The following is a 12185-nucleotide window of genomic DNA, read 5'->3' on the forward strand; positions in this document are numbered from 1 at the left end:
GGGAGGATGGAAAGGTGAGGATGACCCGGCTCCTGACCTCAGAAAGCTCCCAGTTTCAGCCCCATGGGTTATCTCTCACCAGAAAGATTCAGGAGAGGGCCACGATCAAGACGCCATAAGCTTGGCCCCACGCCCGCTGGGTCAAGGCAGACGGGATTGGGAAAGGCGCTTATGGCCTGTAGAATTGGCCTCTTGAGTATCTGAGATTCTGCCCAGACTTCACCTCCTCCTGGAACCTTCCCCGCTTCCCCCATTGTGTTAGGAACTTCCTCTTCTTTACCGAGAGCCCTTCCTGCTTTGGGGGGCCGTGCAGTCCATAGCCTTTGGCCCTTGCCTAAGTGCCCTCTCCTCTCCCTGTTGAACAGGAGCTCCTTCAGGCCTGGACCGTGCCTGGCTCTGTGTAACTGCTCCATGAGTGATATACCTTCCCGGCCACGAGAGCAAGAGGTCAGAGCCACGGGAAGAGGCAGGGCCCGGGGTTGTCTCTGTCCATACAGCCTGTGCCCTGTGCTGCTGGGGGAGCCCTGCTCTCCACCCTGACCTCAGGGGAGAGTCCAGACCACCTTGCTGGGACCTTAAGAAGGCGATGAGGAAAAGTCAGGTCTGTCGGAGGGGTCACAAAGTGTAGCCACATGGCGATCGACACCAGCGCCATTATATTGTGCGTTATTGTTCTTAAACCCCATCTGGCGTGGGCCGGAGAAGTGGTGCTGCCGCCTGAAAACCGGGGGGCTGGGGGGGCAGTGACCTCAGAAACGCCTCCCTGGCAGGTGATCGGAGCTCCAGGTCAGATGCTGCATCTCGCCCCACCTCTCCTCCACCCCAGGTGGGAGCAGCCAGCTCCCCCCGCCCACACACCTGAGGGGCTGCCCCGGCTCTGTGGCTTCATCCAAGTCACTGCTGCCAACACCACGATCGTCACCCTGCCACAGAGGGTGTCCACTCGCTGTCCACTCAGATGTGGAGATTTGGAAACAAGTTATATGATCGAAGCTATGGTTTTTCTAGTAGTTATGTACAGATCAGAGTTGGGCTATAAAGAAGGCTGAGCACTGAAGAACTGATGCTTTCGAACTGTGGTGTTGGAGAAGACTCTCGAGAGTCCCTTGGACTGCAAGGAGACCCAACCAGTCAATCCTAAAGGAAGTTAACCCTGAATATTCATTGGAAGGACTGATGCTGAAGCTCCAATACTTTGGCCACCTGATATGAAGAGCTGACTCATTGGAAAAGACCTTGATGCTGAAAAAGATTGAGGTCAGGCGGAGAAGGGGACGACAGAGAATGAGATGGTTGGATGGCATCGTAGACTCAATGGACCTGAGTTTGAATGAACTCTGGGAAATGGTGAAGGACAGAAAAGCCTGGCGGGCTGCAGTCCATGAGGTCACAAAGTCAGACACAACTGAGCGACTGAACAATACCACCACCACTCTGGGGTAGAAAAGGGACACCAGGATGGGCTGGCCTCACCCTGCACCCAAGGCTTCCGACAAAGGCACAGACGTGTCCTCTTACCCGCGCCCAGGGACCCTCAGCGCCATTGCCCTGGGCAGGCTCGTGCTTATATGTTGGTCACATGATTCAGAGCTCATACCAGAGTGCACGTGACTTTACTTTGGGCCAGTGGATCCCTGCTGAGGTGGTGAGGCACTCTGAACGTGGCCTTCGCTGGGCAGGGCCAACCTCCTCCCATAGTGCTCGGGTGGTGCAGACCGGTAAATCCATTCCAGCAAGAGGCAGACAAAGCAAGCGCTGGAAGGCCATCGTCAGAGTCTTCAGTTCTCATCCTGATGAAGGTGAAGCAGCCTTTCCACGGTGGGCACAGCAGCGGTTCCAGCTCCCAGCAGAGACCCACAGAGACTCACAAGGCTGGATGGGGCCAGTGACGAGCTTGCTCACTTGGTTAAGAGAGAAAGGCAGTCCCTTGTTCATTCAGGATTGGGGACTTAGCAAGCCAGAGAGTGAGGCTTGAGGATGAGTTGGGGGCAGATGGGGAGGCCGGAGAAGAGCACGGAAGAGGGCTCCAGCTTCTGTTCTGGGCTGTAGCTCCTGGACGCCCCCTGTGGACACTCCAAGCTGACACAGAGCTTGGAGAAGAGAGGGGTTTTCCTTATACCTGACCGGGGAGATTGCGCTCTACACTCCCCAGGGCGCAAGGATTTGACTAGCAGGCAAGGATCTGACCAGTTGGTTCACTCATTCATGAAACAAACACCAGCCGTCCAGCAGTGTGCCGTGCACCAGTGTGCAGAGATAAACCCACACCTCAAAACTTGGCTCTCTGTCCTTCTGGGAGCTAATGAGAAACAGAGAGCATGCCTCCAACATGTACGTTTGCAAAGGCGTTTTGATTTTTTAAATCAGGTGTCTCGCAGAGTCTCAGAGAAGAAGCAATCGCTCGGGCCCCCCTGTGCCAGTGGGGAATTGAGGCGGGTGGGGCGCTTCACACCCATGCTCTGAGGGATGCTGAGGCCACCTTGCCACCAGGACCTGACACCCAGGAAGATGACCGGGTGACACCCAGTACAGCCACCTCCTTTCCCTGAAGCTTTGGGGGTGCTTTCCCCATCATCTCCTTGGGCCCCTGCTAAGACATGCTGTCTTAGATGCGTGCCCCAAGCCGGCCACCACTGCTCAGCTGATGTTAGACTCTGGAGAGCAGGGCTAAAAATAGTTCCGATTTGATGCGCTGCTCCCCGGGGCTGAGCCGGCATCTGGCCCCTCCACCTTCCCTGGGAACTGAAGACGTCTCAGCCGGAGTGGGGGGAGTGGAGGGGTGGGGGGCTTCCAGGCCAGCCAGGCGGTGGAAGTTTCCAGAATCCATCCTCACACTCAGAGAGGGCCCAGAGCCCTCAGCTGGGGCTGTGTTGCTACACTCTTCCCAGTGTGCCAGCTTAGGGGCCCCGTGAGCCACCCACATCGGCGTTTGGGCAGTGTGAGGGGGTCCTCGGCTAGGACTTCTGTGTGGACACCCACGTGTATATGCCCAGGTGGGCGCTGGGTGCACTGCGCCGTGCCTGTGATACACTGGAAAGACAGCTTCGGCCCCTCTGCTCTGTGAGCTGTGGGCCTCTGACCCCGCACAGCCCCGGAGCTTCGCTTCTCTCTGAAACTGTCCAGAGAGGGCAGGAACCAGCCTCATCGTAGTGGTGTCCTGCCAGGCTGGTTGGTAGGTCCTCTCTTGTCTGCGGCCCAGGTCATTCCTGCTTTAACTGTTCTCCTCGCACCCGCTCTGGCCATCTGCCCCGGGGAACATGTATGTTATGAATTTGAAGGTGGTGTTGCAGCCATCTCTTGGTCAAACGAGACCATCAGAGCAGGGGATAAATGTACCGTAGCACCCTCTTCATGGATGCTTACCGTGGTGGGGTAGGGGCAGTGGCTGTACAGCAGCTTAACCCTGGGGTTGAGATCTAGCTGGAGAGGCCCCTGGGTCTGTGACTCCAGTACGGATGGGCTGTGAGCAGGGAGGGGCCTCTAGGGGTGGAAACCAGGCGTGTGGCACAGCTAATCAAATCAAGGCTGAAATCTGACTTTCCAACCTGGTGTGCTATGTAACCCCTCTGAGCCTCAGTTTTCTGATTCTATAAAACGGGGCTAGTAGATGACCTCATTCATAGAGTTGAAAGTGAAGTGGGAGGAGAGGGAAGGGGACATGATAAGGAATAGAAGGATGCAGCGTCTCTGGGTTAGAAGCACCGCCTCTGGAGTCCAGTGCTTGGACGAGGCTGGCGGCCGCGGCCCGGGACTTCCTCTCGCTTCGGTTTCTTCATCTGCCGATGATCGTGATGTTCTCAGGTTAAATGATGTAATATGTGTAGAAGGTTCACACTGTGCCTGTTATGTAGGAAGAACCCCACAAATAGGAGCTATTACTGTACTGAGGACCCAGCATAACAGGGGTGGGGAAGGGAAATGCTGTGACCTGGGCATGGAGTGAGGCACGTGGGGAGAACTGGGCCCTTCGGGGATGTTGGGGACAGCAGAAGCCAAGACACGGAGACGAGCCCATGCCGGGAAGGCCTGGGGCCAGAGGCCAGCAGGTGCGGCCAGGGGTGGGGAGCACGTGTGTGGAGGGTGGGGCGGAGGCAGGAGGTTGGATACCACACTGCACAGCCACGAGGGAGCCCCTGGGTTACTGGATCCAGGCTAGCCTCGATTTTCCTCATCGGTAAAAATGGGAGTATCGGTATCTGGCAGAGATTAGGCAGGCAGGCTGAACCCCGATCCTGTCTGCCACAGCTTGGGTGCCCCCCAGATCTGTGATGGCCTAGGAGAGCTTGAAGGACTTTTCTCTGTACTGACCTGGGGCCCCAGGGAAGACTCTCAGGGGTTCCCACCTGGGCATGGCGTCAGTATCCTACAGGTGGGAGCACCCCCTTTCTGACACCGCAGCCCTGGAGCCCCCGTTAACGCCTGGGGACCCGGGTCAGCTTCCATCCTGAGCAGGTGACAGACCGCAGACCAGCGAGGTTCCTGCACAAGCGCCACGCAGCCCGGAACCCTGAAACCGCCCGCCGTGCTCTGGGGGCACAGCCAGCTGGCCCTGGGCCCCTGGGATGCAGTCAGCGACGCAGAGGACGCACGGGGAGGAGCCCCTCCGCCTAGAAGGAGGGCCCCGACGGGGGTGCAGATCAGGCATCGCCACGACAGCTCTCAGCGCCTTCACCGCGACCGCAAGCCAGGCTTCCCCGATCTGCCAGGCTCAGGTGGAGGTGAAGCAGGACAGGTGTGAGCAGGGCCAGGGCTGCGCAGTTCAGGTGCCAGTGAGCTCGGGGGTGTGTGCAGGTAGCAGCTGGCCCAGTCCGTCCTGGATGTCGGGGGCAGGACTCCTCCCACGATGGCAGCCCTGTTTCCCCTCTCCCCTGTCTAGTGGCCGCAGCACCCTCTCTCTGGCGATTCCCGGCTGCCAGTGGAGAAGTGGGAGATTCCCACTTACACCCAGAAGTGATGTGCTTCAGCCTTTTCCCCTCTGCGTCCGTCCTCTGAGTCAGCTGCGATGCCAGGGGGCAGGACCCACCCCTCAGGGATCCCCGGTTGGAGCCTGTTGACACCAGGATATGGTCATGGACCACGGGGGTCTGTACAAGCGAGGACCTGGGCTTGTGCAGCGTGTTCGGGTGCGTGGCGGCGTGTGCCTGTGTGTCTTGCTGCATAGGACACAGCGTGTGGCCGTGAGGGTGCGTGACCTTCACGTGTGGTTAGCATGTACACACGTAGCGGTGTGTCCCCATTGTGAGTGCGGTGTGCATGAGTGTCTGTGTGTGGTGTTTGTGTGGAGCGTTTGTGGTGGTGGTGTTGGTGTGTGCATGTGCCTGTGAGACACTGCTCCACGCCCACCCAGGATGAGGGTCAACGTGCCCCCGGAGGCATGGGCTGCTTGTGTTTAAATAGTACAAAAATATAAAAGTTTTTTTTAATTGATGTATAAGTCACTTACAGTATTATGCTAGTTTCAGGGGTGCAGCAGAGTAATCCGATGTCTTTGTAGACTATACTCTGAGCAAAGTTGCTACGACACACTGACAGTATTTCTGGTGCTGTGCGTTCAGCCCTGTGACTTATTCACTTAACGCCTCATAGTTTGTCCCTCTTAATCCCCCTCCCCTGTCCTGCCTTCCCCTAAGGGAACTCGTTTAAGTGGCAAGTGTTGTTTTTTAATGTCAATTTCCAATTGTTCATTAGCAGTCTATAGAATACATTCGTTTTCATACGATGACCTTGTACCATGTTGCTGTTCAGTCGCCAAGTCAGGTCAGACTCTTTGCAGCCCCGTGGCCTGCAGCGCATCAGGCTCCTTCCTCCGTCTCCCTGTATCGTGAGACTTTGCTAAACTTGCTAATTAGTTCTGCGAACCTTTTTTTTATTCCTGGGGATTTTATCCAGATAGTCATATCATTTACAAATAGGGACAGTTTTACTTCTTTCCTTGCAATTAAAAAAAAATTTAATTGATTGATTGTTTTTGGCTGCGTCAGGTCATGGTTGTGGCTCAGCTGCCTCACAGCAGGTGGAATCTTAGTGACCTGACCAGGGATCGAATCTGCGTCCCCTGCATTGGAAGGCAGATTCTCAACTGCTGGACCGTCAGGGAAGCCCCTTCCCTTGCAGTTTGTATAACCTTATTTCTTTCCCCTGACTTACTGTACTGACCAGGACTTCTAGTATGATGTTAAATAGAAATGGTGAGTGTAGACATTACTGCCTTGTTCCCGATCTTAAGATCTTCAGTCTTTATATCATTAAGTGTGATATTAACTATTAATTTGTATAGATGTCCTTCATCTATGTCAGGTTAAGAAAGCTCTTTTCTATTTCTGGTTTGCTGGGAATTTTTTTAAAAAATCATCAGTGGATGTTGAATTCTGTCAAATGCTTTCTTTCTGCATCAGTTAATGTAGTGTGTGGTTTTACCTGTTAATATCATTAATTGCATTAATTGATTTCTGAATACAGAATAAGCCTTACATTCCCCAAATATACTCCAGTTGGCTATCAAATACTATTCTTTCTATATATCACTGAATTTGATTTGCTAGCATTTCCTTAAAGGTATTTGCATCTGTGTTTATAAGGGATGGGGCTTCCTTGATGGCTCAGACAGTAAAGAATCTGCCTGCAATGCACAAGACCCAGGTTCTGTCCCTGGATTGGGAAGATCCCCTGGAGAAGGGAATGGCTACCCACACCAGTGTTCTTGCCTGGAGAATTCCATGGACAGAGGAGCCTGGCAGGCTATAGTCCATGGGGTCGCAAAGAGCTGGACATGACTGAGTGATTAACACTTTCACTTTTATAAGAGATATTGTCTGTAGTTTTATTTTCTTGTGTGGTACATGTCTGACTTTGATAGAATAACGCTGGCCTCATAAAGTGAATACAGAAGTGTTCTCTTCTCTTATTTTTCTGGGGAAAAAATGCACAGAATTCATGCTGTCCGTATTTCTACTTTCAGTGTTTAGTAGACTTTTTCTCTTAAAGATTCCTAAAGCTTCAGGTCCCCCCAAACCTAGACTCAGCCCTGTTTAGGACTTTGAGGGTGAGTTGCCTTCCACAATAGAGACTTCACAATGTGTCATAAGAAGCAGCAGGGTACTGTAGGTCCAGACAGGTGAAATTATTCAGCCTCTTGCTTCTAGCTTCCCTTAGCTAACTGCCAGTGGGGCAACATAATTTGGCCAAGACCTCCGATGGACCTCAGTCATGACTTGCTGTGTGACTTTAGGGAAACCACTCAGCCTCTCTGAGTCTCAGATGAACCAAAGAGGAAAAGATGACAGATATGTCTCTTTCAGAGTGCGCTATAAAAGGTGAAAATGTGCTCAGAGAACTAGAGAGTTCTCCTGGAGGCATAAGGAACTTTAAACAGGTCTGTGGTTTATGAGGGAAGGGGAGGAGACAGCCTTGGAAGGGGAATAAGGAGAATGGGCTGAAGGGAAGACAGGAGGAGAGCCCTTTGTAATAGGTGCCATCCTTGGCCTCTGGTCTCCCATCTGTTCTCACAGGCATTGCCTCATCTGAGTCTCCTGAGGCCCTCTACGGGACCACGATAACATGCATCCATCCATTCACCATGTCCTAGGGTCCTCCTCTGGGCCAGGCATTGCACAGGCAAGAACACTGAGGCTCCATGAGGGTAGGAGATGCAACACAGCCAGGAACAGAACTGAAAAAGAACCCAGGTGTTAGCGGCAAACCATGGTTTTCCACTGTAGTAAAAGCAAGCAAGTTGCACTAAGGTCAGAAGGAAGGAGACAGCTAGTCTACCTCATAGAGCTGCGTGCGTGGGAACTCCAAGCACTGCTGGCCCCAGTGCAGAATTCTGGGCTTGCAGCCCTCCTCAACCCCTTACTCAGCTGGGTAAACCGAAGCACATTCGTAACCCTGGCGCTTCGGTTTACCATCTGTTAAAGAGGGGGTAACATTGCAACCACCTTATACATCTGTTGCAAGGATTAAGTAAGTTAAGTTAAAAAATACAAAATGCTCACAGCAGTGCCAGACACATATGAGCGCCACACACTGGGTGTTACTTGTCAAGAGGCTTGGCCATTCTTTAGGCTCTGAGAAGCCAGAGAAAGATGGAGTTAATACAAGGATCCTTCGGCTTAGCGATCCTTCGGCCTGCCCCTCTGAGATGGGTGAACTGCCCAAGGTCGAGCAGCCCTGCAGACCTCACACCAGACGCCGGCTTCCTGAGTCCCCGCTCCACAAGGACGGCTGCCTGCCTGCCTTTAGATCCGTGCCTTTACGATCCAGTGTTCTCAGGAGAGAAACAGTGTGACAGCCGGTGACACAGAATCCGGGTGGAAGCCAGTCAGGAGGAGGAGAGTTGGATGTTTTTCCGCCGAAACGCCTTTCTAGGGGAGGTGAGCTTTCTGGAACCTGCCAAGGAGAGGGAGAAGGTGAGGGAACAGCAGCCACCTTGTGTCTCCTGCAGATGCGTTCTCGTGGGGACATGGCATATCTGGGACTGCCCCTCGGCCTGGCCAGACGCCCCCCTGCACCCCGATGCTGCCGCATTGAAAGGTGCAGGCCTTGGGAGGCCGCCGGCTGGGAGTGAGATCACGGTGCAGAGGAGCAGCCTTCCTGCGTGGCTTAGGGTCTGGCGCCACCTTGTGGCCATGGGCCACAGCTGTCTTTGCACAGGGCTGACAGCTTAGCAAGAAGAGGCTGCTGGCTGGGCTTCCCCAGAGGTCATCAAGACCCCACTCTGGATTCTATAAGGCCTACCAGGGACCCCGGGACTTGAGGACAGAAGAGGAGGGTGCAGGAGCCAGAGGATTGGGTGGAAGGCCCTTGATTGGGAATTTTGAACTAGACTCTGATGTAGCTCCTACTCCAGGTGGCAGGCTATGTGAGCCGGTATCCCAGGAGGCATGATAACCAGTTTTGGTCTCAGACTTGACCCCAGTGCACACTGGGCTTCAAGCACCTGTCTGCTTACGGGTGGGGAGTGGCTCCGGTCCTGCCCACTCCTACCTTCATCTCCTCCCGTATCTTGGGATGCTACCACAGAGGCAAGCTTGGTTTCTCTGGCAGATGTTATGGTTGAACCAACGTGTTCTGGGCTCGTTGTCTTCCATTTCACTGGCTGTGCTGGACAGAGGGGCTAGTGGCTTGGGGAACAGGGGCGCGGAAGGGCAGATCAGGAGCTCCCTTTGCCCTGGCGAGGCTGACCTGCGTGAACCTGAGTGTTGGTGTGACCTCGCCTGGGGACCTGAATGGGCTTGGGTTACGAGACGTGATCGTTCCCCCTTTGGGCCCCCTTGTGAGGCTGGGGGAGGTAGAGGCTGTGGTCTGCGAGAGTAGGCCTGAGAAGGTAGAGCTTTGTGGTCTGGCCTCTGAGGGAGTCTGTGGCCCCCGGCACTGTGCACTGCAGGTGCCACATCCGAGTAGAGAGGAGTTTAGGAGCAGAGAGACCATATCCGACCTGGGGGACCCAGGGCACCAAGGCTATCCTGGCCACGTGGCTATTCTGGGTGCCCTGCGGAGCCTCTGGACTCAAAGCCCTGCTTCAGCCCCTTCACCAGGGCACCCTCGACCCCTCCTGCCCTGTCTCCCCAGGCCACCGTCCCACCTGATCCAACCGCCACCTCTGCCCAGGTCCTGGAGTCCGGCTCCCAGCCCCTTCCAACTGCTTGGGACCACACATCCTTAGAGCGGGCTCCCCCGCCCAGCCCGCTGCTACGGTCGCCTCGTCTAGTCGGTCTCCTTCGGGCCCGCAGTTCCGACATAGCTTCCCTCTCCTCTGTCCCTTTCTCTGTCTCCCCCAGAGCTCTCTGTCCGTCTCCCTTCTCTCTGTGCACGGGTCTGTTTCTTTCTCCCTGTCTCTCTCCACCTGTCTCCATCTCTCTCTGTTGCCGTCTCTTGTGTGTCTCCGTCTCTGCCCCTCTCTCTCAGTGGCCCCGTAGCTTTCCAGGTCAGCTTCAACAAGCAACCCCCCGGACACCCCCTCCTTCCCTTGGCCTCTCCCCCTGGTCCAGTGATTTTGGGAACTTACAGACTGAGGCCGAGAGACAGGCAGTGACTCATGGGAAGCGGCGCAGCCAGTGAGCAACAGAGCCTGGAGCAGACGAGGATTCGACGCCCTGCTTCGCTTCAGAGCTTCTGTTTTGCCAGGTGTTAAGTGACGGTAACCAGAGCTGCCCCGCAGGGCGTGACAGGCCCTTCGGGACACGCCTGGCCCGCGGTGGTGCCCGGTGGGGCTGGCAGCCGCGCACTGTTCACTCCAGCCTGACACCATTCCTGTTCCAGCGCCTCCCTCCCCAAAGTTTCCTGCAGGGCTGTTCTCTGCTCACCCCCAAGGAGTGTATATGCAGGAAATAAGGCATCCCTCTCAGCCCCCTCCCGATGGGTCTTCTTCGAGGTCTTTTCCATAGGTAGGAGGCCCACCAGTTTGGACTTACATAGGAGCATCACTGTAGTTTTGTATTATTTTGCAAATGTAGGCTTTCTCACCTCTGCTTCTAAAGCACGGTCTGCTGTGAAATCCACGTGAGGTTCCTGGGCAATGCCCACCTTTCCCGTTGCTTCAAGGAGGAGGGTACAGAGCCCTTCTCTGGGAGCCTCTTAGAAAGTCGGTGTACCTGGGGAAGCGGCCTGCCTTTGCAGTGCTGTGACAGTGCTGTCCTGCAGGGGGGACTCAGCCCTGGGGGACAGGAGTCTTCCTTCTTCCACAGGGCCCCCCGGGGGAGAGTGTGAACAGAGACAAGCTCACGTGTCCATGAGAGATAGACAAGACACAAGAAAGTCAGGGAGAGAACCAGCGATGGGGCTGGGGGCCGGCAGGGCCCAGGAGCCGAGGGAGGGGTGGGATTTTTTTCTGAGCATGAGGGGAAGTCAGGGAGGGCCGTCTGTGATTTTGACAAAGTGCCTTGGCTGCTGGGCGGAGAGAGGGTTGTTCTGGGGGCAAGAGTGGGCCCTGGGAGGCCAGTTAGGAGGCTTCTGCTCTGATCCAAGAGAGAGGGGGTGATGGCGGGGACCAGGCTGGCAGTGGCGATAGAGACAGACCCCCAAGTGGGCCCCTGATGGGGTGCCTGGGGACAGCAGGGACCATGTAGGGGGTCAGCCACGCTCTCAGCCTCTGTGATTCTGGCTTGGTGGTTTAGGAGACATTCCCAGGGGATGGCCAGGGACGCACTTGTCATTCTGTCCTGTTGTCTGTGACCCAGATTGATCCTAACGGGGTCTACTGTGCTTTCTGAACCTTGCTTTGGTCCTGGCGCTGCCAGCTCCTCTGGGGTGGGCTTGGCCCCAGAGGCCGCTGGCTGAGTCTGGCTTCTGTGTGTGCTAAGTTGCTGCAGTTGTGTCCGACTCTTGGTGACCCTATGGACTGTAGCCCAGCAGGCTCCTCTGCCCATGGGATTTCCCAGGCAAGAGTACTGGAGTGGGCTGCCATCTCCTTCTCCAGGGCATCTTCCCAAGTCTGGCCTAGATGATGCCGTCCATCCTCCCCTTGTTGTGGCTTGGAGGAAGTGTCTATGGTTTAGGGAGAACTGCAGCGGGCATGGGGGCTTTCTTCCGTGGGCCTGGACCCATGGCCAGCGCTTGGATCATCTCCCCAGGCTCCCCATCAGCCTCATGACGCTGTAACTCCCCTATGGCAAAGAAGAGTAGCAAAGACACAGAGCTGGGGTGGTGAGTCCAGGCCCCCAGAGCCACGCCCTCCACCGGCACTGCCCCCCTGGCCCTGTGGCCCTCCCGGAGGGAGCGGGGTCCATGTGTTTGTGTGGCTGAGTCCTGGGCCACGCCTCGACGGAGGTGCCACTGTAGGCTCCCCCTAGTGTGGAGCGGGGCACACACGAGTTTTGGGGTCCAACAGCCTCGGCCAGCTCCCGGTGGCTCCCGCATCCACCTCTGGAGCCTGTGCCTGGGAGCCCTGCCTGCCTGTCCCACATGGGTTTACTTCTGCCTGCCGCCTGGGACCCAGGCCACACCGGGCAGCCCACCAGTGATCCTCAGTAGGAATTTCATAAACGCTAATTCCTTTCCCTCCTCCTCCAGAGAGGTGGAAGCCCTCCTGGAATTTTCCCCCTGGGACCCTGGACTTGAGCGAGCCCACCTGCGGTACTTCCTTGGCAGGCCTGCAAGGCCGCTGGGTCCCCCTCTTCATTTCTCACTGTATAGATGAGCAAGCCGAGGTGGGGGAGGGGACAACTTGCCCAGGCCCCCTTCCCCGG

General features: G+C 55.8%; 1 protein-coding gene across 1 annotated transcript in view; it reads left to right on the forward strand.

The window, feature by feature from the left end:
* The window catches only part of XKR6 (XK related 6), a 307100-nt gene that overhangs the window by 238286 nt on the left and 56629 nt on the right, over nt 1-12185 (forward strand). The window lies entirely within an intron of this gene.

Source organism: Ovis aries, chromosome 2 (genome assembly GCF_016772045.2).
Source record: "Ovis aries strain OAR_USU_Benz2616 breed Rambouillet chromosome 2, ARS-UI_Ramb_v3.0, whole genome shotgun sequence".
NCBI classification, from domain to species: domain Eukaryota; kingdom Metazoa; phylum Chordata; class Mammalia; order Artiodactyla; family Bovidae; genus Ovis; species Ovis aries.